Consider the following 22,889-nt stretch of genomic DNA (forward strand, 5'->3'; position numbering starts at 1 on the left):
AAGAGGGCAGGAGACTCGGCAGGCCTCAAGGGGAAGAAAGAAAGAATTGGAATAAAGGGAATTAGGAGGGATAGGCTGTGGGGAGAAGTCCTAGAACCACTTGTCCAGGGGATCTGATGAACACTGGGGGTAGTGGGTGCTAATGTGTACAAAGTACTCTAAATCAGGTTTACAGTCAAGTTTGTAAATAAGCAGCCCAGACTTTTTTTTCCCCCTAATTCAACAGATACCTTGTACACTTAGGGTATTCCTGGGCCAACATGAATGGAATGGTGAAATGAGGTTATGAAGATAAACGATAACTCTTTAGGGCACTGGAGGACAAGTATCTGCTTAGGATTGTCAAGGGTATAACATAACACACACTAGAACCTCGTCAAATCTGTTTGGAATGAATGACTGAATATGAGAAACAACTGCAGAGCCAGGTAATGAGCCAGATGTCAGAAAAAGACAAGGGTAACCATTTTAACTGAAATACAGTTGTGTTACACTATAACTGAAGTTAAATGTTTGAATATCATACAGTTTTTTAAACATAAAGAGACTCTATAGGTGTTGATATGAAAAAACATTTTTAATAAAATACATATATGTGCATTTAAAATACATAGTTAAGTGCTAAAGGCAAGGGGCCAGACAGTATGTGTTTTTTAAAAAAATGGTAACATAGTCGTACATAAATATATAACTTGATTTATAACAGATTTCTAAAAGGGTATTAGCTGTGGTTACGTCTAAGGAATGAGAATAGGTGGTGGTAAAAGGCAGAGAGACAAACTTTACTGTTTCATCCTTCTATGCTGTTTAAATTTTTATCACAAGCAAGAGTGACCTTCATTCTTTTTAATCATGGGAAAATATACATAGCATGAAACTTGCCATTGTTAAATGTACAGTTCAGCGGCATTAAGTGCATTCACGTTGTGCAGCCATCACCACCATCCGTCTCTAGAACATTTTTCCTCTTCCCAAACTAGAACTCTATACCCATGAAATAATGCCCCATTCTCCCCTTTCCCCAGAATGACTTACAGCTTATGAAACTAACAGAGAAACTTGACACATGAAACATCCATACTAAATTAACTGAGAGTGCTAGCTTTAGAAGTGATAAACATACTTAATCATTTATGATAGATATACTTTGATAACAAATCCATGCTGTGAAATCCGACTAGCAAGCAGGTTTTGTAGGTTCTGTTGAAATAATAGACTCTGTTTTTGAAACAGGAAATTCCATAATACTGTATCAGATTGAGTATTCATCTGTATACTCTTAATGTATGCAATTTATTAATCATCCTTGGTGGGATTTTTATCCATCTCCTAATTGTCCTGACTACTAATCATTGCAACATTCATAGTTGGGACTTCCAAACACCACAAAACTGGCGTATCGGGATGCTAATATATCCTGAATGCTTCACTCATCCTTCCCAAATCCTTTTTCCCCTTCCTTCTTCCTAATTACAGCCAACAATGAGTCCGTCGAGGAAGGAAAGGTATTTTATTTCCATAAATTGGTGCCAATTTACTCGGAAGAGAGGACCAACATATGACACATACTACACGTGTTCAGGTTCCTGCTGAGAGGGGAGGACAAGCTGGGCAGGGGTGGGCAAGTTGGGTGGGTGTAAGATAGGTAAGAGGTAGAGCAGGGGGAGGGCTGGGGAGGCCTGGATGGCAGGAGCACTGCCACAGGCATGTAGAGCACAGATCTGGGGAGCAGTGCTCCTGAGCAGGAGATGCCAAGATCAAGCTGAGAGTCCAGAGAGTGGAGAAGACAAAGATTAGCATCCAGAGGTCTGGGCAGTAGAGGTGCCTGGGATGGCAGGTTATTCGGTTCATTCTGATCCATGAAACGTTATGGAGTCAACGTCACTACAAAGGCAAGAATATAATGTAAATTTTCTCAAGATGTTTTGGTCTTTATCTATCTGCAAGATACAAAGTGAAAGGAAATTAGACTTAGGACGTCTCAATTTACAAGGACAAAACCATCTGTCTGAGGATTTTTACCTGTCTAGTTATTCCCCAAGAGAGCAGCTAGAAGAAAAGGATGCAAAGCTGACCATATCAGCCATATGTAGAAATGGGTAGTGAGCAGTAAATGTGTGGCTGGAGAACTCTGAAACATCTAAAACAAGCCAGGTGATTTGGGTGTGACCTCAGGGAAGCATGACCAGAATGAGACTATAATGGAGAAAGTTGACATCTAAATACTTGTATTAAGAAAGTCTCTAGAAAGATTAACACGGCAGAAGGAAAATTGTCTGCAAAGAGTCTGGGAAAATAATAATAAAAATAATTAGAAGAAACTGAGAGTTGCTGGAGGGGAGGTAGGTGGGGGGATGGGGTAACTGGATGATGGACATTAAGGAGGGCAATTGATGGAATGAGCACTGGGTGTTATATGCAACTGATGAATCACTAAACTCTACCCCTGAAACTAATAATACACTATATGTTAATTAATCAAATTTAAATAAAATAAATAATAATAATAGCTAATCATACCTTGAGTGTAGTACTATGCACTGGGCATATTATTTTTACATGTTTAGCATATATTAACTCACTAATCCTTTCAATACCCTTAGAGGCCAGTACTGTTAGTATTCTCCCCATTTACAGATGAGGAAGCTGTTATATATGAAGAAGGGTAAGGGGATATTCTTGTATTCTAGCACTGTAGAGAGAAAAACACTAGATTGCTAAACAAAGATTTTCTGCTCATTCAAGAGGTACAGTCTGCTGCTGGGCAGGGATGGTCCAGGGGATTCATCACAGCCGATCTGACCTGTCCAGGAGGTCATCTATCTTCCTTTGCTATGACTCGGTTCCTTCCTGGAAATTATTTGAATAGAAATTCTGCTTTCCTGGGACCCTGTTTAGTGCACAGAATATCCTGGGCACCAGAAAGGAATATTTACCAACACAAACTGGTAAGTTAATATGTCAGCTTATATGTCAGTCTCCTGTGAGTTTCATAAACGTAGATGATGAAAGTTAACCCAGAAAGTCTTCAGAATGGAACAACTTCCAAGCTAAGGAACTTAGCCAAAGTGGCCTCATCTCAGAAGGTCTTGTCTGGGATGGCACTATTTCTAGGCTATCTATGGCAACAAAATATTAGGATTAACTTGCTAAATTTAGTATTAATTCATCTCTATTCTTTCTTCACTCACAGTTGTGGCCCACCCCAAACCTGCCTTTTCTCTTGTCTTTATAGTAATAAGTCTGTTTCTTCACAGATGTCTGCCTATTCACTACCAAAGATGAAAGGATCCCCTGCTCCCCAGCTAAGAGAAAAGTCACAGAGAGCTGGGTTTAAGACTTAGATGAACAAACAAATAAAGGGAGATAATGGGAATTTAAGGAGCAATAAATACAGAGGAGTGTCCTGCAAATTTTTGTTTTGAGTGTCTAGAACCTAGATTTATCACCAAGTTTCAGGAGCTTGTTTTAACTGAAGAGAGATTCAACATAGAGCATACCTCCAAGCCCTAAGCCATGTGCTGGGATCTATGAACCTAAAGGCAAACTAGACCTAAGGTCCACATTCTATAGACCTCAAAAAAGCTTACATTCTACAGAAAGGTTATTTCTGTTTCTTTCTCCCACAAGACTAGGAAGATGTAGTAAATAATCCATAAATTCTTCTTGAGCGCACCTAAATTTGGGTAATTTCAGTTCAGTAAGATAATCAAAGAGTTTGCAGACACACTCAACTGATTCTCTAATTCATTAATTCTATGTTTGCTTTGCCACCAAGTTCTAAAAAAAAAAAAAAAAAAAAAAAAAAAAAAAGTTTGGTAAGGTAATAAAGGTTAAAGAAGGAAAAAAATATCCCAGAGACTTGTCTTCTGCCACATAGATGTTTCCTGCTTTAGTCTTTTGCATATGAAAACTAGGCAAGTGCAGATACCCGCTAAGAGAAACTCTAAAGCAATTCAGGTGTTAGCAAAAGCTTTTCATCTCATTACCTCCCCCCCCCCCTTATTTCTGGTGAACCACACAGCTTGAAACTTATTTTTTCAGAGGCTCCTAAATAGTTTATTTTATTAGTCTTCAGCATATTTTCCTTGATCATCTACCAGCAGCCTACCTTTAGATCCATTAATAACAATACTTCTTGTAATGTTGAGAACATGCATTTTGGAGTCTGGAGTTCTTGACATGAGTCCCAGTTCCACCAACTAGTAGTTCTATGAATTTCTCATCCATGTCCTCATTTATAAAATGCATTATGATCATAATAATCCCCATCAACAACCCTCATGAGAGTACCTTATGAATTGTTTTCTATACATAGCGAACTATCTGTATGTACTTCAAGATCACATTGCTGAGAGCATCTTTAAAAACAAAACAAAACAGATAAATCACAGACATCATTCTAAGTTCCTTTCTAGCACCAAAGCAATGAGAGGGTGTCCTCTGGTTCATCAGGAGCTAAGACTTAGAGAACTGTTGCTACATTCTGCACTACTTCTTTGCAATGTCTTGGTCCCTGGAAAGTCTTTGTTAGAAATGTAGATGCTATTATGGTTTCTGGGTTGTGTTATCAGAAAATGTGCTTCAAGGTAGCCAACTGCTGAAGAAACTTGGGAAGAACTGATACGTGAAAATCTGAGAGAACTTTATAACTTGGGGGAAAACGCTCATAGTTCAGATGGAACTCGGTTGCATTAGAAAGCACATCCTCACCACTAGCGCCACACTGTGAGCTTCATAAGCCCTAGGAAATTTTGCCTTCGTGTGCTCCTTCGTCCATGAAAAAATAAAAATAAAAATAATATTTTATGACTATCTTGGAAGAAAGATGAATATAATCCAGGCAGGATTCATTATTATATATTCACTATTATTATACTATCTGTTTCTTTTAAAAGAAATTAAAACATTTTCACAAGCCCTTAAAGTATTATGGGCTCTAGACACTGGGCCAGCGGTGTCAAAGGGACAAGTCAGTCCTGCTCACTGATGCAGATGTCCATCATTGGACCCCCGCCCCTTTCCAGCCACATCTCCCCCTGCTCTGCCTTCATTCACTCTATTCTAGTCCACCTGGGTCTCCTTCTAGCCCTCTAACACACTCAGCAGAGTCCCATTCTAGTGCCTGAGCCCTGGGGTTTCCTTGGCTCTTCCTTAAATCTTTGCAAGTCACTCAGGTCTCAGCATACATGTCACCACCTCAGAGAGGCCTTCTCTGATCACCCTGACCATCCTAGCCACTCCCCATCCCACTACCCTATTGTAGTTTTTCTGTGGTGCTTACAATAATCTGCAAATTTTCATTTCTTTGTTTATTGTTGACCTCTCATGCTAACATAATATAAGGAATATAAATTATATGAAGGTGGGGACTTGATTTGCCTTAGTCATTGTCATATCTCCACGGCCTCAACCACAGCAGGCTATCAGTAAACATTTATGGAATAAATAAGCGGGTGGATAGGCTACAGAGATTTCTCAGCACACTCAAAGAATGGGGGAACAAAATGGTGCCTGGCATTTTGTTCTTTCACTTTTATAAACAACAAGTCTCCAGCAGACTAAGACGGACATCTTGAGGAGTCAGTGCCCAGTGCTGCAGGGAGGGGAGGGGGAAGAAGGCAAGCACTTCTGCACGTATAACCAGACAGACTCACGTGAGAGAACAGGAAATTCTCCTAGCTGAGCTCTCAGGTTCCTTTGAGAAAGCCCATTCAGCAAGTATCTGTTAGATGCCTGCTATGGGTCAGTCACCATCTAAGAACTGGATTGTTTCTGCCCTCAAAGGACACAATGAAAAGGCAACTAAATGGAAAGTTGAAGACTAGAGATCACCTTGAATGGACATATATTTCACTCTCTGATTTCAGGCAGGACATGGGATGCTTTTAAAGACTCAGAGAAGAGTGATTTTAGGGAGGACATTTGCTATTTGCCAGCATGCTTACTTTGGTAATAGCACACCTATTACCTTTTGAGGAATTATCTCTCTTTCCATTGTGTGTGAATTTGGTAAGATTTTCATTCAAGGTTCCTAGCCCTCTTCCCTGCGAGGAGTGGTTATGTGACCCAAACAGAGCAAATCAGAGTTTCTCCAGAGGCTTGACTCTTAGTCAGAGTGACCTAAGAGTGCCAGGGAGGAGGGGAGAGTTGAGGCATTCAGCTATCCCAGCAGTGGCACCTTCATGAAACCATGGATTAGTTCCTACTCCCAAGAACCCCGGAAATGCCCTAGTATCCTTCCTCTTACTACTCTTCCATTTAAGGAAGCCAGAGTCATTCTGTGAAGCCCCCTGACTAATGCAATGGAAGAGGGGTGGGACTGGGGTCATTAGACTGGGTCTTTAGGTGCAACTAATCCAAGTGGCCAACCTTTTTGTGCCTCAGCTTTCTGAGACCTCAAAGAGAGATCATCACTACTCAATAAGTATCCGAAGGTTATTGGGAAGTTAAAATGAGCTAGTGAGTTAGCTGATCTATGTCAGGTAGGTCCCCTAAGAAGCAGATGTTGGGACAGAGTTAGGAATGCAAGTGGTTTATTTGGAGGTAACACCTCTGCAAGATAAAAGGGGGGGAAAGCAGAATCAGGTAGAGAGACTTCAGACCACAATCTTGTTATAACCTGATGATGATGGAAACCTATAGATGCATAAAAACTAAGGAAACTCTTGGGAGAAAGGAGTCCAGACCCCAATCTTTTCCCTTTCGAGGTTCAAAATTATAAGTACTTCTTTGATGAGTTGTCATAATCTCCACTGGACCACAAAGGGGAACTCACCCTAATGGAGGGGACTCTGCTCTGGTGCCCCAGGCTCACTACTAGATCTGTGGGTATTTGAGGAGAGGGTGATCATAGCACTGTTTGAGCTACCTTTGCCCAAAGCAGAGTCTCAATTTCCAAGGCCCTGATCCTTGAATGATACCAAATAACTGAGTTTTAAATGTTTTTAATGTTTAAAAGTACATCCTAAGAAATATAGTCACTAATCCTGCAATAATGTTGTAGGGTAACCACAGTTATTACGGTGAACATTCAGTAATGTCTAGAATGGCTGAATCAATATGTTGTGCACCTAAAACTAGTATTACCTTATATGTCAATTATGCCTCAGTCATAAATTTTGTAATGTTTTTAATTAAAAGAAACCTTTCCAGTGCTGATTCCTTTCTAGTTCTACCCTCAGATAGGCAGAGACAACCAACATTAAAGACAAATTAAATTAGGGGACTAAAAAACAATTGAACATTTTAACTTACATGAAAAAATCATTTTTTAAAATTAAAATTATTTTAAACTCATTTAAGTTTGATTTGCATATTGCTGTCAATAAAATTATTATATTTACCTCTAAAAAAAGCAAAGATCCTGGGTAGGAAGAGGAAGTATGAAGGATTTCTTCTGGCCCATGTGAACCAAGTATCACAAGGAAAAACACTCCCTGTAAAAGGGCCATGCTTTTTTAAAAAATATAATTTGTAGAGTAACAAAATAAAGGTGTAGGGGTTGGGGAAGGGAGGGATTCTTTTTCTTTCCCAAATTGCCCTAGTGTTGACACTAGGAAGATTAACATTTGATTCTAAGTGACCTTAGAATCCACTTATTTGTCATCTTGGAAACAATAGGTTAACAGTTTTCAAAATAACTGAACAATATAAACAAACAGCTGCTTGGACTAATCTGGGATCTACTGTTGCCATGAAGTCACCTCCAGGACATTTTCAAAAAGGCTTTTTTAAAACATCTCCTGACAGCATGAAAGGCCTTGCCTGAAAATTGACTGGTGTGTAAAAGGAAACCATCATTCACTCTAATGGGTCCTTCAACTTGCTCTCCCTGTACTCATAGCTGCCCTAGAGCTGAAATGTGAGGCTTCTTAAACCCCAGGATGGGCAAAAGAATTTCATCACCCTCCCTAGGCACTCAGTGTGGACTTCTTCCTAAGTAGATTTTCTTCAGGTTTTCGTCACAGACTACTATAATCACTAAAATAAAGTGCTCAGTTTCTAAGCACCTGAAACGTGCTGACATATACGCACCTCCAATGAATGGTGTGTTAAATCCTCTTCCCCACATCTCCGCCTCCCCACTCACACACCCAACAACAGCCATGCATGGTCCCTTGACACCCATCTCTTATTCAGAGTGCTGTTCTCAGATTGTTTTTTCTCTCCCCCCACCGGGCCCCCACAATAGTCATAAGTACACAATTTGAATCACATCGCAAACTAGAACCAATAGACTGAGATGCTCAACATTTTTATTTATCTACTAATATTTCTCAAGTCTGGAAAATTTCAAGTTTTCATGAATTTTCCCTGGAGAAGAAAAATTCTCCATAACCACAGACAGGTTTCATAATCACTCCAAGGAAATGACAAGTTCTTCTTGAGAACAATTCTTTTTGCTTTCTGAAATTTGAGGTGAGAAATTTCATTTATTTTTTGCCAAACCACAAAAATGGATGATGTCATTCTTATACCACAAGAACCGGGAGGTATGTTCTCATTTCCAACACAAATTATTAAATTACGTGTAGCATTCAGGAGAAAAATGACAGCAAGAGTGAGATCCACATTACAGCTATTGTTTATGCTAAACGATATATATTCCTACATTTCTCCCTTTGGTATTTTCTTCTTAAAAGTGTTAAGGGAATATTTGGGGCTTTTTTTCCCCTTGTATCATTTCCCCTCAGTTGGGAGCTGCTAGCTTGTTATCAAGATTGGTACCAAACAAGAGCAATCTGCTCTCTGAAAACAAAGATTCCACCTCTTCAACTGCATTTGTAACAGGGATGGGCCCACAGAGATACCATGGAAAACTCTACTAGTAGTGTAATAAAATATCTGCTTAAAGGTCCGTTGATTTTTTTAAATCAATTAAGCCTTTTAAGAACTTAGAGACTTTATATGGAATTATTGAATCGGGGTGCCTGGCTGGCTCAGTCAGTAGTGCATGCAAATCTTGATCTTGGGGTCGTAAGTTTGAGCTCCAAGTTTGGTGTAGAGATTACTTAAAAATAAAATCTTTTAAAAAAAATTGTTGAATCATTATATGGTACACCTGAGACTTATATAACACTGTATGTTAATTTTACTTCAATTAAAAGAAAAGAACTGACAGGCATTATAGTCTAGCCAGATATCTCCTCTGCAGATATAAGGAAGCTGAGCACCAAAATGTTGAGCTAATTTTCCCAAGATCTCAGGACTAATTAGAGTTGGAACTAGAACCTTAATCTTCTACATTATTCTTATTGTGTAATTATAATGGCAGTTGAGAAATTTATATTTATGAAGTGGAATTTAAGATAGATTTTTATACTCAAATAAATGCTCAACTACTATTTTCCATGTTTAATCCTATCATCTTTTGTCTTCAGTATTAATATATCTATAACATTATCCAGAGTCTGTCTTCATCTTTACTGCAAAGCAGATGAACTCAGGGAAGTAAATTTAACTGCAATATGCTGAAGTGGTATTAGACTCAAGAAAGAATCTGAAAGAAAGGGTAACTGAATATGGAATCAACCAGGCAGGCAGTAAAGCACTAAAAATTACACATCCCTCAATGATGTGCTGCTTAACTCGTCATCACTTGAGTGTAGATTGCACCTATAGACTTGCTTCCAAAGAGCAAAGTAAGTAAAGGAGGGTAAGTAATTTTACATTTGGAGAGACCTGGAAAACACCATCTCACTCTGTTATTAAGGTTTACCATCATGTTGATAGCATATACTCTTAATATGAGGTAATGAGAATGACACTTCATCTCTGTGGTCTTCCTCCCCAAAACCCACAACACCGAATAAGCATGAAAAAATATTAGACAAACCCAAACTGAGGGACAATCTACAAAATAACAAAACAACTCTTCAAAACTATCAAGCTCATCAAAAAGAAGGAAAATTTGAGAAAATGTCCCAGACCAGAGGAAGCTAAGGAGACATGATGATTAAATATAATGTGATGTCATAGATGGGATCCTGGAACAGAAAAAGGGATATTAGGGTAAAAACTAGTTAAATCTGAATAAACTGCACTTTAGTTAATAGTAACCTATCAATGTTGATTTCTTAGTTGTGACAAATGTACCATGCTAATGTAAGAAATTATGATATAGAAAATGGTGACCAAGGTATATGGGAATTCTCTGTACTTTTACAACTTTCCTGTACATCTAATGCTATTCTAAAATTGAAAGCTTAGTTCAATTTTTAAAATTATACAGCAATCTTATGCCTTAGACATAGTTTTGTATAACAGATAAATGACCTCTTGGAGTATTCTTCATCTTGGTAATACATTTTGCCTCATTCAGAAATAAGATATAATGGGGTGCCTGGGTGGCTCAGTCAGTTAAGCATCTGACTTCAGCTCAGGTCGTGATCTCCAGGTCCTGGGATGGAGTCCCTATCGGGCTTTCTGTTCAGCAGGGAGTCTGCTTCTCCCTCTCCCAATGCCCCTCCCCCTATTTATGCTCTCCCTATCACACACTCTCTCTCAAATAAATAAATAAAATCTTTCTTTAAAAAAAAAAGAGAAGACATAATGGAAAATTTGCATTTGATTCTGTATTCTGTAAATGTAAGAACCATTATCTCTCTTCATTTTCATTTGTATAATTATCATCTTCAAAAGTGGTAAAAAGAACTTCTGCTACCAAAAGGTGAATTCATTTGTATCAGATGAACCATCCTGAGAAGAATAACTAGCAATCATGAGTATAATATTTTTGAAATATGTTTGAAGTCAAAAAAATCTCCTGAGACAACCAAAACTTGGAAAGGCAGGATACCAGAGAGAAAGGACGTATAATGAAATGGGCCTGACATTCAGAGCAGCTTTCTCCTCAAGGCATTTTTCAAGTTATAAACAGCAACTGGGAAGCAGAACAGTTTAGCAGAGTATACTGCAGTCTCACTGATGTAGGGATGAAAATATGGAAGGTAGGATGCTCCAGAGAAAGCCCTCATAAACATCCCACAATTTCAATTAAAATTCCTGAAGGGCCTCACTGTAAAAGAAGGGCTAACCAGAAATAAACCAGCTCTCATAAATACTGAAACCCAGCCTTATATGCCTGATTGGATTAAGCTAACTAGCTTATCTACCTGCTGGAGGTAAAAAATATATACTCTCTGGAAGAGAATAACACCATCCAGAGCCTCAAAGTACCACTACAATTTTTCACACACTCTGTACAGCATTCAAAATAGAGATTATCAGAATATCCAAGAGATAAAATTTAAATGAGTTCAAATTAAAATGAAAATAAATAGACAGTAGAATCATACCTATGGGAGATCCATGTACTCTAACAAAAATGTAGTATTCAAGAAAATAAATGGATACTTTCAGAAGAAAATCCATAAGAAAGAACTAAGTGGAAATTCTAGAACTAAAAAAAAAAAAAGTAAATAAAAATAGGAAGTCAATATATAGGTTTAAGAGAGAGAAAAAAAGGGAAATACAGAAAGGAGTGTAAAAGATATCTGATACAGGGCATGGTGAAAAGATCTAACATACATGTAAATGGATTCCCAGAAGGCTAAAAAAGAGAGTATGGGGCAGAAGTAAAATTCAAAGACAGAACAGCCAAGAATTATCCACAATTAATAAAATACATTAATCTATAAATTCAAGAAGCACCAGGAGCTCCAAGCAGAATAAATATGAAGAAAGACCACAGCTAGGTACACAGTAAGATTCCTGAAAACCAGGTAGAATACCATAAAAGCAGACAGATAGTAAGACACATTATCTTCAAAGGAACTATCATGGGGCTGATGATTGACTTCTCAACAGAAATGATGAACGTCCAAAGACAATGAAATGGTACATTTAAAAAACAAAGATAATTGCCTACCTAGAATTCTATACCAAGTGAAAGTAGCCTTAAAAAAATAAAGATGAAATACATTTTCAGGCAAAATTAGAAAGAATGCAAAACCCATAGATCAGCAATAATAGAATACTAAATACAGTTCTTTGAGTAGAAGAAATGTGATGCCAGTTGAGAACATGAAATGAAAAAAAAATAATAATGAGCATCAGAAAGGGTAAATATGCAGATAAAAATTGGGGCACCTGGCTGGCTGGGTTGGAAGAGCAAGCAACTCTTGATCTGAGGGCTGTAAGTTCAAGTCCCAGATGCGGCATAAAGATTACATAAATAAACAAAACGTTTTTTTAAAATTACTTATTTACTTAATTAACATTGACTCTATTCAACAATAATAATAATTCCTGGGATCTAAATATAGATAAAATTAAAATATGTGAAATAATAGCATAAAGATTAGAGGTAAATTAAGTTCAAATGTAGTAAGATCCTTGCCATGTCTTGGAGGTGAGAAAGCTAGTTATGTACATCAATTTGAATAATTTGAAGAAGCATTTTGAACTTTAGAGTAATCATTGAAAGAATAGTACAAGAATGTATAACTACAAGCTCTTATTGGGAGAAAATAAAAAAATAAAAATAAATAGAATAGGGATGCCTAGCTGGCTTAGTCAGAAGAGCATGTGACTTGATCCTGATATCAAGTGCTTTGGAGCCCCACATTGGGTGTAGAGATTATTTGAATAAAGAATTTTTTTAAAAAACTACAAAAGAAGTGAAAAGAGATAGAAGAAATAGGTAGAACAAATAAAATATAGTTAAATGAAAGATTAAAACCTAAGTATATTTGTAATCACATTAAATAAAAATAAATGATACACTTCTATGAAAGGGCAAAGTTGGTTAGATTTTTTAAATTAAAATTATTTTTTAAAATTAATTATATATTGTTTATAAGATTTATATCTTAAATATAAGGAAAAAGTTTAAAAATAAGAGGATGAAAAAATAAACTATAAAAATATTAACCAAAAGAAACTGATATGACTATAATAATATCAGAAAAAGTAAACTTTAGGGGCACCTGGGTGGCTCAGTCGTTAAGCATCTGCCTTTGGCTCAGGGCATGATCCCCGCTTTATGGGATCGAGTCCCACATCAGGCTCCTCCGCTGGAAGCCTGCTTCTTCCTTTCCCACTCCCCCTGCTTGTGTTCCCTCTCTCACTGGCTGTCTCTCTCTGTCAAATAAATAAATAAAATCTTTAAAAAAAAAGAAAAAAGAAAAAGTAAACTTTAAGACAAAAAAGCATTGCTAAAGATAAACAAAGAACATGATAAAGAGTCAATCTACCAGGAAGATAATATAATTTCAAATTTTTATGTACCTAATAATTTTTTCTATAGATTTTATTTATTTATTCATTCAACAGAGATAGAGACAGCCAGCGAGAGAGGGAACACAAGCAGGGGGAGTGGGAGAGGAAGAAGCAGGCTCATAGCGGAGGAGCCTGATGTGGGGCTCAATCCCATAACGCTGGGATCACGCCCTGAGCTGAAGGCAGACGCTTAACAATTACACCACCCAGGCGCCCCTATGTACCTAATAATTTAACCACGAAATGTAAAAAGGAAAAAAATGACAGAACTAAAAGTCACAATAGACAAATAACAATATAGAAGACTTTAACACAGCATGCTCAATAAATAATAGAACAAGAGGACAAAAAGAAAGTCAGTAAATATATAGATTTGAATAGCATGATTTAAAAATCTTTCCTAAGTGACAATATAAAATACTGTACCAATAATGCAGAACGCACATACTTTCCAAATGCATATGAACTATTTCCCCAAGTTGACGATGTGCTAGATCATAAAGCAAGTCTCAACAAATCTTAAAGGACTGAAATAACATAGTGTATGTTCTTCTGCTACACTAGAATAAATTAGAAAGCAATAACAAGAAGAGTATGAGAAAATTTGCAAATGTTAAAAAATATTAATACACATCTAAAAATATCCAATAGTGAAAGAAAAATCATAATGGAAATTTTAAAATATTTCAAACTAATGATAATGAAAATGTGGCTTATCATAAGTTGAATGCAGCTAAAAGTCATATTTAGAAATAAATGTATATAAATAAATATATGAGAAAAGAAGAAAGACTGCAAATCAATGTTTTAAATATCTACCTCAAGAAACTCAAGAAACAAAATAGAAAGTTAAATTCAAAGAAAGTAGAAAGAACAAAGACAAAAAGCAGAAACATACATTAGAGAAGATTAGAAAAAAGCAAATATTCGTTCTTGGAAAAAAAATATTAAAATTGCAAGACTATAGCCAGACTAATCAAGGAAAAGAGAGCGAGAAGATACAACTTACCAGTATCTTGTTTGAAAAAGAAGATATCGCTATATGTCTTAGAAACATTTAAAAGATAGAGAACACTACAAAGAACATATGCCAATTAATGTGAAATTCTAAACAAAATAACTTTTTTTTAAAGATTTTATTTTATTTATTTGTCAGAGAGAAAGAGAGCACAAGCAGGAGGAGAAACAGAAGAAGCAGACTCCCCATTGAGCAAGAAGCCTGATGCAGGACTCGATCCCAGGACCCTGGGATCACGACCCGAGCCAAAGGCAGATGCTTAACTGACTGAACCACCCAGGAGTCCCAAAACAAAATAACTTCTAAGAAAGAAAGTATTTACTGAAACTAACACAAGAGAAAATAAAAAGTAGGGGCGCCTGGGTGGCGCAGTCGTTAAGCGTCTGCCTTCGGCTCAGGGCGTGATCTGTCAGGCTCCTCCGCTGGGAGCCTGCTTCTTCCTCTCCCACTCCCCCTGCTTGTGTTCCCTCTCTCACTGGCTGTCTCTCTCTGTCAAATAAATAAATAAAATCTTTTAAAAAAAAGAGAAAATAAAAAGCAAATAGTACTTTTTGTATTAAACAAAGTAAATCTGTAATTAACAACTTTATGCCCTCATATATTCCTCCAAGCATTTAAGGAGGAATTCTTTCTTAAATCTTCTTTTGCAAAATCTTTCATAAAACAATTTCATAAAACAGTTCTTTCATAAAATCTTCCAGAGAATAGAAAGGGAAGAAACACTTTCTAACCAATTTTATAAGACAAGCATTATCTTAATACAAAAATGAGACAATAACATTGCAAGAAAAGAAAATCACAGTGAAATCTCTTACAAACATAAGAGCAAAACCTCTTAAAATATTACCAAATTGAATACAGCAATGTATAAAGAAACACTGAAATGTAATTTAAATAGATGAAAAAGAAGCATTTCAAAAAATTCAACACCCATTCATTTTTAAATAAAATAAAATAAGACCCAACACATTAGGAATAAAAAATAATGTCCTTTATCTGATAAAAGTTATATATAAAAATTCTGTAGCAAACAACATACTTGACCATAAAATGTTGAAAGTTTTCCCCCAAGAAACAAGGATGCCAGCTATCATCACTGGGACAACATTGTATTTGAGATCTTAGATCAATGAGGAAAGAAAACAAAATGAAATAAAAGAATAAGAATTGATGTACTTATGTACTCATATACAAAAGTCCAAACGAATCCACAAACTACTAGAATTAAGAAAGGAACTTAGTAAGATCATTGGATAAAATGTAAACATCAACCACATTTCTAAAAAGGCAGCTGTAATAGCAACCAAAGAAATAAAATATTAAAAATAAATCTACCAAAAGATGTGTAAGACATTTAGGTGAAAAACTGCAAAGCTATACTGAGAGATGTCTTACAAGGCCTAAATAAATGAAGCAATATACCATAATCATGTGTTGGAAGGCAATATTGTGAAGATGCTGATTCCACCTAAACAGATCTGTAGCGTCAATGCAATCCTGATCAAACTCCAGCAAGGGTGTGTGCTTGTTTTTCTCCCAACGGAAATAATTTCTATATATTTCCTTGTGTAGAAATGTAAAGAATCAAAAATAGCCAAGACAATCTTGAAGAAGAATAAAGCAAGAGAACTTACTCTACTCAATCAGATATCAGGACTTCACAAAAAGCTACAATAAGTGCAAAAAAAAAAAAAAATGGAGAACATTCTGACCTACCTGAGAAACAAGGTAGGTAGTTCTGAAGGTCTAGGTGAGGATAGTGACCATCAATTCTATGTAGCTTCTGCTGAAGGCGGGAAACTTGATTTTCCCTTGATAATTATTCCCATATGGAGGAACTAACATTCCTGGCTTCTCTCCATACCCTCCTGCTTTCCAAGGAGAAGTGGCTTGACCAGTGAGTTTGAGAGAAGTTGTTGAGCCTGCAGCATGCAGACTGTTCTCACCTTGGGTGCCAGCCAACCCATTAGGAAGCACAGCTTGACAGAACCAGACACCCTCAGCAGGTAGGCTCAGCTGAGGCTGTAGGTGGGAACTCAATACTGCAAAGGTAGCTATGTCCTATGAGTAGTGCTGGTAATCAGGTGTGCCTGGGAAATTAAGAAAGAACTGGTGTGATTCAAAACTATGCTTCAGTTTTATTCAGAATAGAAACAGGAGAAGAGGGGCTTCTAGGTTGCTCAGTTGGTTAAGTGCCTGCCTTCAGCTCAGTTCCTGATCTCAGGGTCCTAGGATCAGCCCAAGTCAGGCTCCTTGCTCGGCAAGGTTTCTGCTTCTCCTTTTGCCTGCCACTCCACCTGCTTGTGCTCTCTCTCTCTTTGTCAAATAAATAAATAAAATCTTAAAAAACAAAAAAAACAAAACAAAACAAAAAAAACAGGAGAAGAATGAAAAAAAATAAAAGAGGACAGGCTAAAATACCTGGAAGAAGGGAAAAATTACCTAAGGAAAAAAGTGAAGTCTTAGAAGACTGGCTGTACAGAATGGACATATAAGCAAGGAAAAAGAAGATGCACTCAAGTCTAATGGCTCTTTGAAAGGAAATTCAAAACAAAATGAGATCAGAAAGACTACCTGGGCCAACAGTGTAACAGAGAAAAGAAGGCAAGATTTTGGAAGACAGACTGGAAAACTGCATTCATAGGAGCCAGAGTTCAGGGAAATACTAGGAAACATTCTCTTAAAACTTCAGAGAAAGTGTCCATTATAAGCACCATGAGTAATGATCCTTTAAATATTATGACATCTATACCAAGTGGCTGCATATAAATTGGGCATATTTGACAGGAAATATCCAAGAAATTATTGGATAACTTTCAGGATAATGCAGTTACTATAGATAAGTACATAGGTTTTTGCCTACACCCTAGGGAAACATGCTGAAGAAATCTGTGGAATTAGGACTCCAAAGGCAGGCATGGCAAGGATGGGACACATTAATGGGACTCAAGAATAATACCAGATTGTGTCCAGGCTTGGGTTAGATAGTGGTCTGATGAGTGGGATCATCTAACCCAGAAGGTAAGGTAGACAAAATCTGTTTGAACAGAGTGCCTTCGACAGACCCCAAACTCACTGATTTTATATCTCTCACTATGGGAAATACAAGAAGTAATCTAGACAAGAAAGGACAAAATTCCTGCACATAGAGCTAGCCTGCTCTTAAACAGTGGCTTAGGGAAAGTTAGTTAACACAACAAAGTGTTATTGGACCCCCAAAAATTTTCTCTTACACAAAAGCACTGAGAAAACTAATAAAAAATGTTAGAATCACTTCTGTGGTTAAATTTATTCCTAAGTATTTTATTCTTTTTGATATTATTATAAATGGAATTATTTCTTAACTTGATTTTCAGATTGTTCGTTGGTAGGGTATAGAAATGCATTGATTGTTTTATACTAAGCTTGTATGCTACAACCTTGCTGAACTTGTTTATCAGCTCTAATAGTTAATAGATTTTTTGTGGATTTCTTTGGATCCTTAGGATCATGTCATCTGCAAATAGAAATAGATTTACTTCTTCCTTTCAAATCTGATTTCCTTTTATGTTTTTAATATTTTAAAATATTTTTGCCAAAAAACTCTGGCTAGACCCTCCATTAGAAAATTAAATAGCAGTAGCAAAAGCAGATATCCTTTTCTTCATTCTGATCTTAGAAGAAAAGCTTTTAGTCTCTCACCATTACATATGATGTTAGCTGTGGGTTGTTTAAAGGTTGAGGAAGTTCCCTTCTATTCATAGTTTTTTGAGTGTTTTCATCATGAAAGGGTGTTGGATATTGTAAAATACTTTTTCTGTATTGAGATGATCGTGCGGTTTTTGTCTTTTACTCTATTAATATGGTATTTTACATTGATTGAACTAGTAATCAAAAAACTTCCCACATATACAAGCCCAGGACCAGATGGCTTCAATGGTGAATTCTTCCAAATGTTTAAAGAAGTATTATCACAAGTTTGTCACAAACTCTTCTCAAAAAAATAGATTGAAGGGAACACTTCACAAATTATTCTATAAGGCTAGTATTACCTGATACCAAAAAACTAGACAAAGACAACACAAAAAAACTATAGACCAAACCCCTTTTGAATATAGATGCACAAATCTTCAACAAAATACTAGCAACAGAGTTTAGCAACAGATAAAAATTGTTATGTACCATGACCAAATGGGATTTATCCAAGGAATGTGAAGTTGGTTCAACATATACGAAAATCAATCAATTTACCTCTTTAACAGAAGATTTCTCTCAATTGGGTTTATTTCATGGGTCATGAAATAATGGCTGGCATCAAAAGGACAGGGATCCTGGCAAGACTAAAAGCTAGAAGAATATTTTCCACTGAGTGTCTGCCATTGCCTTTGGCAAAACTGGGTCCTGGGTTCTGGGAACATCATTTTGCTTGAAATAACTGCCCTAGGGCTGAGGATCTGCTTATGTTCTAAATTTCATGGGTGTTGGCTATTGCTGTGACAATCTCATATATATATATTAATTCTTCGTACTCTTTAAAAAAAAAAAAAACGTAGGCACATGAGAGCCTCCACAGTGAATTAACACAACATCTGAGGCCATGAAGACTTTGGTTTCTGAAGCAGAAAATCTCTTGACTTGTAACTGAATAGAACAAGAAATTGGAGAGGATAGATTTTGGATTTAATTTCTTTCTACCTCAACTTCTTTGAACTCTAACTTATTAAAGAATTTCATCTTTGGACTTGAATTTCTTCCTAAAAGATTGATAATAAAACAGATTTTTATTCAAATTTGGGGCACCTCTATGTTGGTGGCACTTTATTATTGGAGTAACCTTATGTGGGTATTTAATCTTATTATAGAACCTCTATATTGGATAGATGTACATAGACATAATTTCAGTTGGGAAATAGAGTAAGAAGTGAGATTTCAGCCTTAGGTTATTTTAATGATTGTCCATCTTAAAGCACTTAAGATATTTCAGGTGGACTTACACTGCCTATCAGCAGTCCCCAGTAGGTTTGGGGTAACTGCCTTATGGAGGTGAAGGAGGGACACCCTGGCAGCTTGCCAATCCCCTCTTCCTTGGAGCCAATAATTGTCATTATCAATAGTTACTCCCCTTCTTAACTTCACTGGTACTACAAAATCTACAATTCCTAAAAGTCACTGTTTACTTTGAATCCAGAAAAGAAATCATTCCTAAAAGGGAAATGGGAAAAATTTCTTTGCCTCAGGATCTCCTTTGCAATTCAGATTGTTTTATTTAAAAGTCCTTATGGACAATCCTCCACAGTTCATGACTACTTTTATAGTACATTAAAAAGGGAAACTAATGTCTGGGAGTTGGGGTTCATTAAATATTAACAGAATCCAACAAGGGTGAGACCATTAAACTCCAAGAATTTGTACGACAGTGGTTCTCAAAATGTGGTGCCTGGACCAGCAGCATCACCTGGGACTTTGTGTTGGAAATGCAAATCCTGGGGTCCAAACTTGGATATACTAATCAGAAACTTCAGATGGTGTTTTAACAAGACTTCCAGATAATTCTGGTGCACATTGGAGTTTGGGAATTGTGGATGTAAAAGAATCTTAGAACAAAACTCAGGAATCATACTCATTTGGGTATCATCAAACTGAATAATGATCTTTGTAGAAATATGAATGATTACTTGGAAGAAACAGACAAGCTATCTGATTGAAAGCTCAGGGAGGCTAAACTCCAAATTGACTAGGTTCTCTGATTTTTCTTAGCTGATTTTCTCCGTGGAACCACCAGGAAAAAGAAGAAGGAGGAGGAGGAGGAGGAGGAGGAGGAGGAGGAGGAGGAGGAGGAGGAGGAGGGGGAGGAGGAGGAGAGGAAGAAGAAACCCACCTCACACTATTGTACAACACCAGATTTGCCTGGCTTTGCCAATCTTTTGAAAGTGCTTCTTTAACTACCTTTCAAGATACACAGAAATCACTGCTATCAGAGGCGAACTTTGGAATTCCCCATCCTCTCACATGGCAGACACACATTGATTAGCCCCTTATTACCATTTGATGACATAAATTTAATTTCCAAAATACTGAGTAAATCCTTCTTCTCTATCCATTTCTTCAGGGACCTCATCGGATCTAATCACTCTAAGTTTCATCCTCACAGGGGTGGCTCCCAGATCGCATCTACTCGCATTTCCACATGGACTTCTAAGAAAGATCTCGAACTTAATATGTCCAGAGTTAAACTTCTGATTTTCTCCCCCTCTTTTTGCTCACCCCGAAATCTACTCCCACGCAGTCCTTCTACCGTGGTTCCAATAAACAGAAACTGCCTACTTGCCATTACTGAGGACAGAAAGCTTGGAGGCATGCTTGATTCATCAGATTCTCTCTACCCCACGTCCATTGCAAGCTCACATCTGTGTTTTGTCTAAAATATTACATCGGCGTGTGCACTTCTCATGAACTTTACCTCTAGTATCTTACTCTAAGCACCATCTCCCTCACATGGACTATTTTAAATGCTTCCTAGCTAGTAGTGTCCCTGTTTCCACCTTGCCCCCACTTCAGTCTATTCTTTTCTATCTATCCAGTCTATTCTCCACAAAGTGATTCCATTAAAACAGAAATCAGTTCCTGTCACTTCTTTGTTCCAAAGGCTTCCATTTCAACATGGCCTCTAGGGTCCTTACATAACCTGTCCCATCATGGCAGATCACCTTTGCCCTCTTCCACTCTGTAAGAGACACACATAAAAGAGCTTTCTTGCTGTTTCTGAAAGAGCTAAGCATGCATCCTCTTCAGGGCCTTTGCAATTTCCCTTAGCCTGGTGTCTCCAAGAGCAGAGTCTGAGACAAGGCTTGCTTACAGTAGTTAATGTGGGAAGAAAGCTGGAGGGACAGAAGCAGTGTCAGAGGAGGAAGGCAGGCAGATATAAAGATGTATGATTGATGCGATCACCTCTGTGGGAGACAGGTACTCAATCCCACAGGATCATCCTTATGAAAGGCTTAGGAAATTCATTTCAGCTGTCCACCATGGAAACAAAAAAGGAGTAGAATTTATCTATAGGCTCCAGTTTTCTGTTGGTCAAGGGTGGCCCCATGGGCATAAACACTCTGGCACAGCTGGGTTGTGCATGCATGACTATTGACTGGGTTTCTACTGACACCCATGCTGTAGCAACACAGAAGTCCCAGGTCAGGAGTCAAAAGTATGGGAATGTATATGACCCAGGCCCCAGTGGAGGCACAATCAGATTAGACTTCTATGCAGCCCATAGAAACCTGAGGGAATGGATACTGCAGCAATGGCTGGAGTTAAGTGATAGGAAGAGAGGATATGAGGTAGTACACAAGCCACTTCTAATTCCAACTAGCTCTTTTCTCTGCCTAGAACACTCTTCCCCCAAATATCCTAATGGCACTCTCCCTTAGGGCTCAAACATCACCTTATTAGAGAGGTCTTCCCCAAGGATTCAATTTAGAATAGTAACCACCACACCCCCCTCCAAGATCTTCCATACTTAAAATTAAATTATAAATATGAATTTAGCTGATATTCTAATTAGAGAGAAATGGACAAGAGGAAAATAATAGAAAGATTCCAACACAAAGCCTAGAAGATTGTGAACCATTTTGAAGTTTGTGAAAAAAAAAAAAAAACATGGGCATATGGTTAGCTGATAAGACTTTGCTGAATCCTATTTAATATCAGCTTTAACTCTATAAAACCAGCATATTAATCAGACAGCAGAAAAATAGAACTTTCATTATACATGATTGCCTAACCTGAGTGAAGGATTTTTTCACTAGGACAAACAGAAAAGAGAAAAAAAAATCCCTTTCCCTGACTACCTAGGTCCTCTGTAGTTACTGATCTGTCTATCTGAAACCAATGAAATGTTATATTTAAAAGACATTAAGGCAAACCATAAGAGACTCTTCACTCTAGGAAACAAACCAAGAGTTATTGGAGGGGAGGGGAGTGGGGGATAAGGTAACTGGGTGCTGGACATTAAGGTGGTCACTTGATGGAATGAGCACTGGGTGTTATATGCAAACGATGAATCACTAAATTCTACCCCTGAAAATAATAATACATTATATGTTAACTGCATTGAATTTAAATTAAAAAATTTTAAAAAATACATTAAAACCACCTCTCTTTAAGAAAAAAGTATTTGTAGAACTAATGGTCTGCAGAGAGGTAGGATATGATGGATTCAGAAATAAAAGAAACAGCATGAAAATCTACTGTACTGAATGATAGTGAACACAATCTGTGTAATCACACTTACTATCCCTTCACTGTACACAGTTGCTACTCAGAAGCCATAATTGGGAATCAGATTAATGCCACTTTTAGGGTCTTAGAAGGAACGCTGAGAATATCTCTCAACATTTAGAGGGAGTCTCCTTTGAGGCAACCTGTTTGGGTGACCATCCTACTTTAAAGCCTTCTGGAAAAAAAAAAAAAAAAGGACATTCAAATGCCCCATTTGGGAGTTTGATCCTTATTGAGAAATAATTCTATTCTGTACCTAACTCAATCCTGCCAAAATGCATGTCCACCATATGCAGATTTAATAAAGCTATTAAACTCTCTGTGTAACAGTCTATATTTTATATGCATTTTTACAACACCCTGAAGTTTCCACTTTTTTAAATGCTACATGATA

The sequence above is a fragment of the Ursus americanus genome, chromosome 11 (genome assembly GCF_024610735.1).
Source record: "Ursus americanus isolate L20-20 chromosome 11, mUrsAme1.1.p, whole genome shotgun sequence".
Classification (NCBI taxonomy): domain Eukaryota; kingdom Metazoa; phylum Chordata; class Mammalia; order Carnivora; family Ursidae; genus Ursus; species Ursus americanus.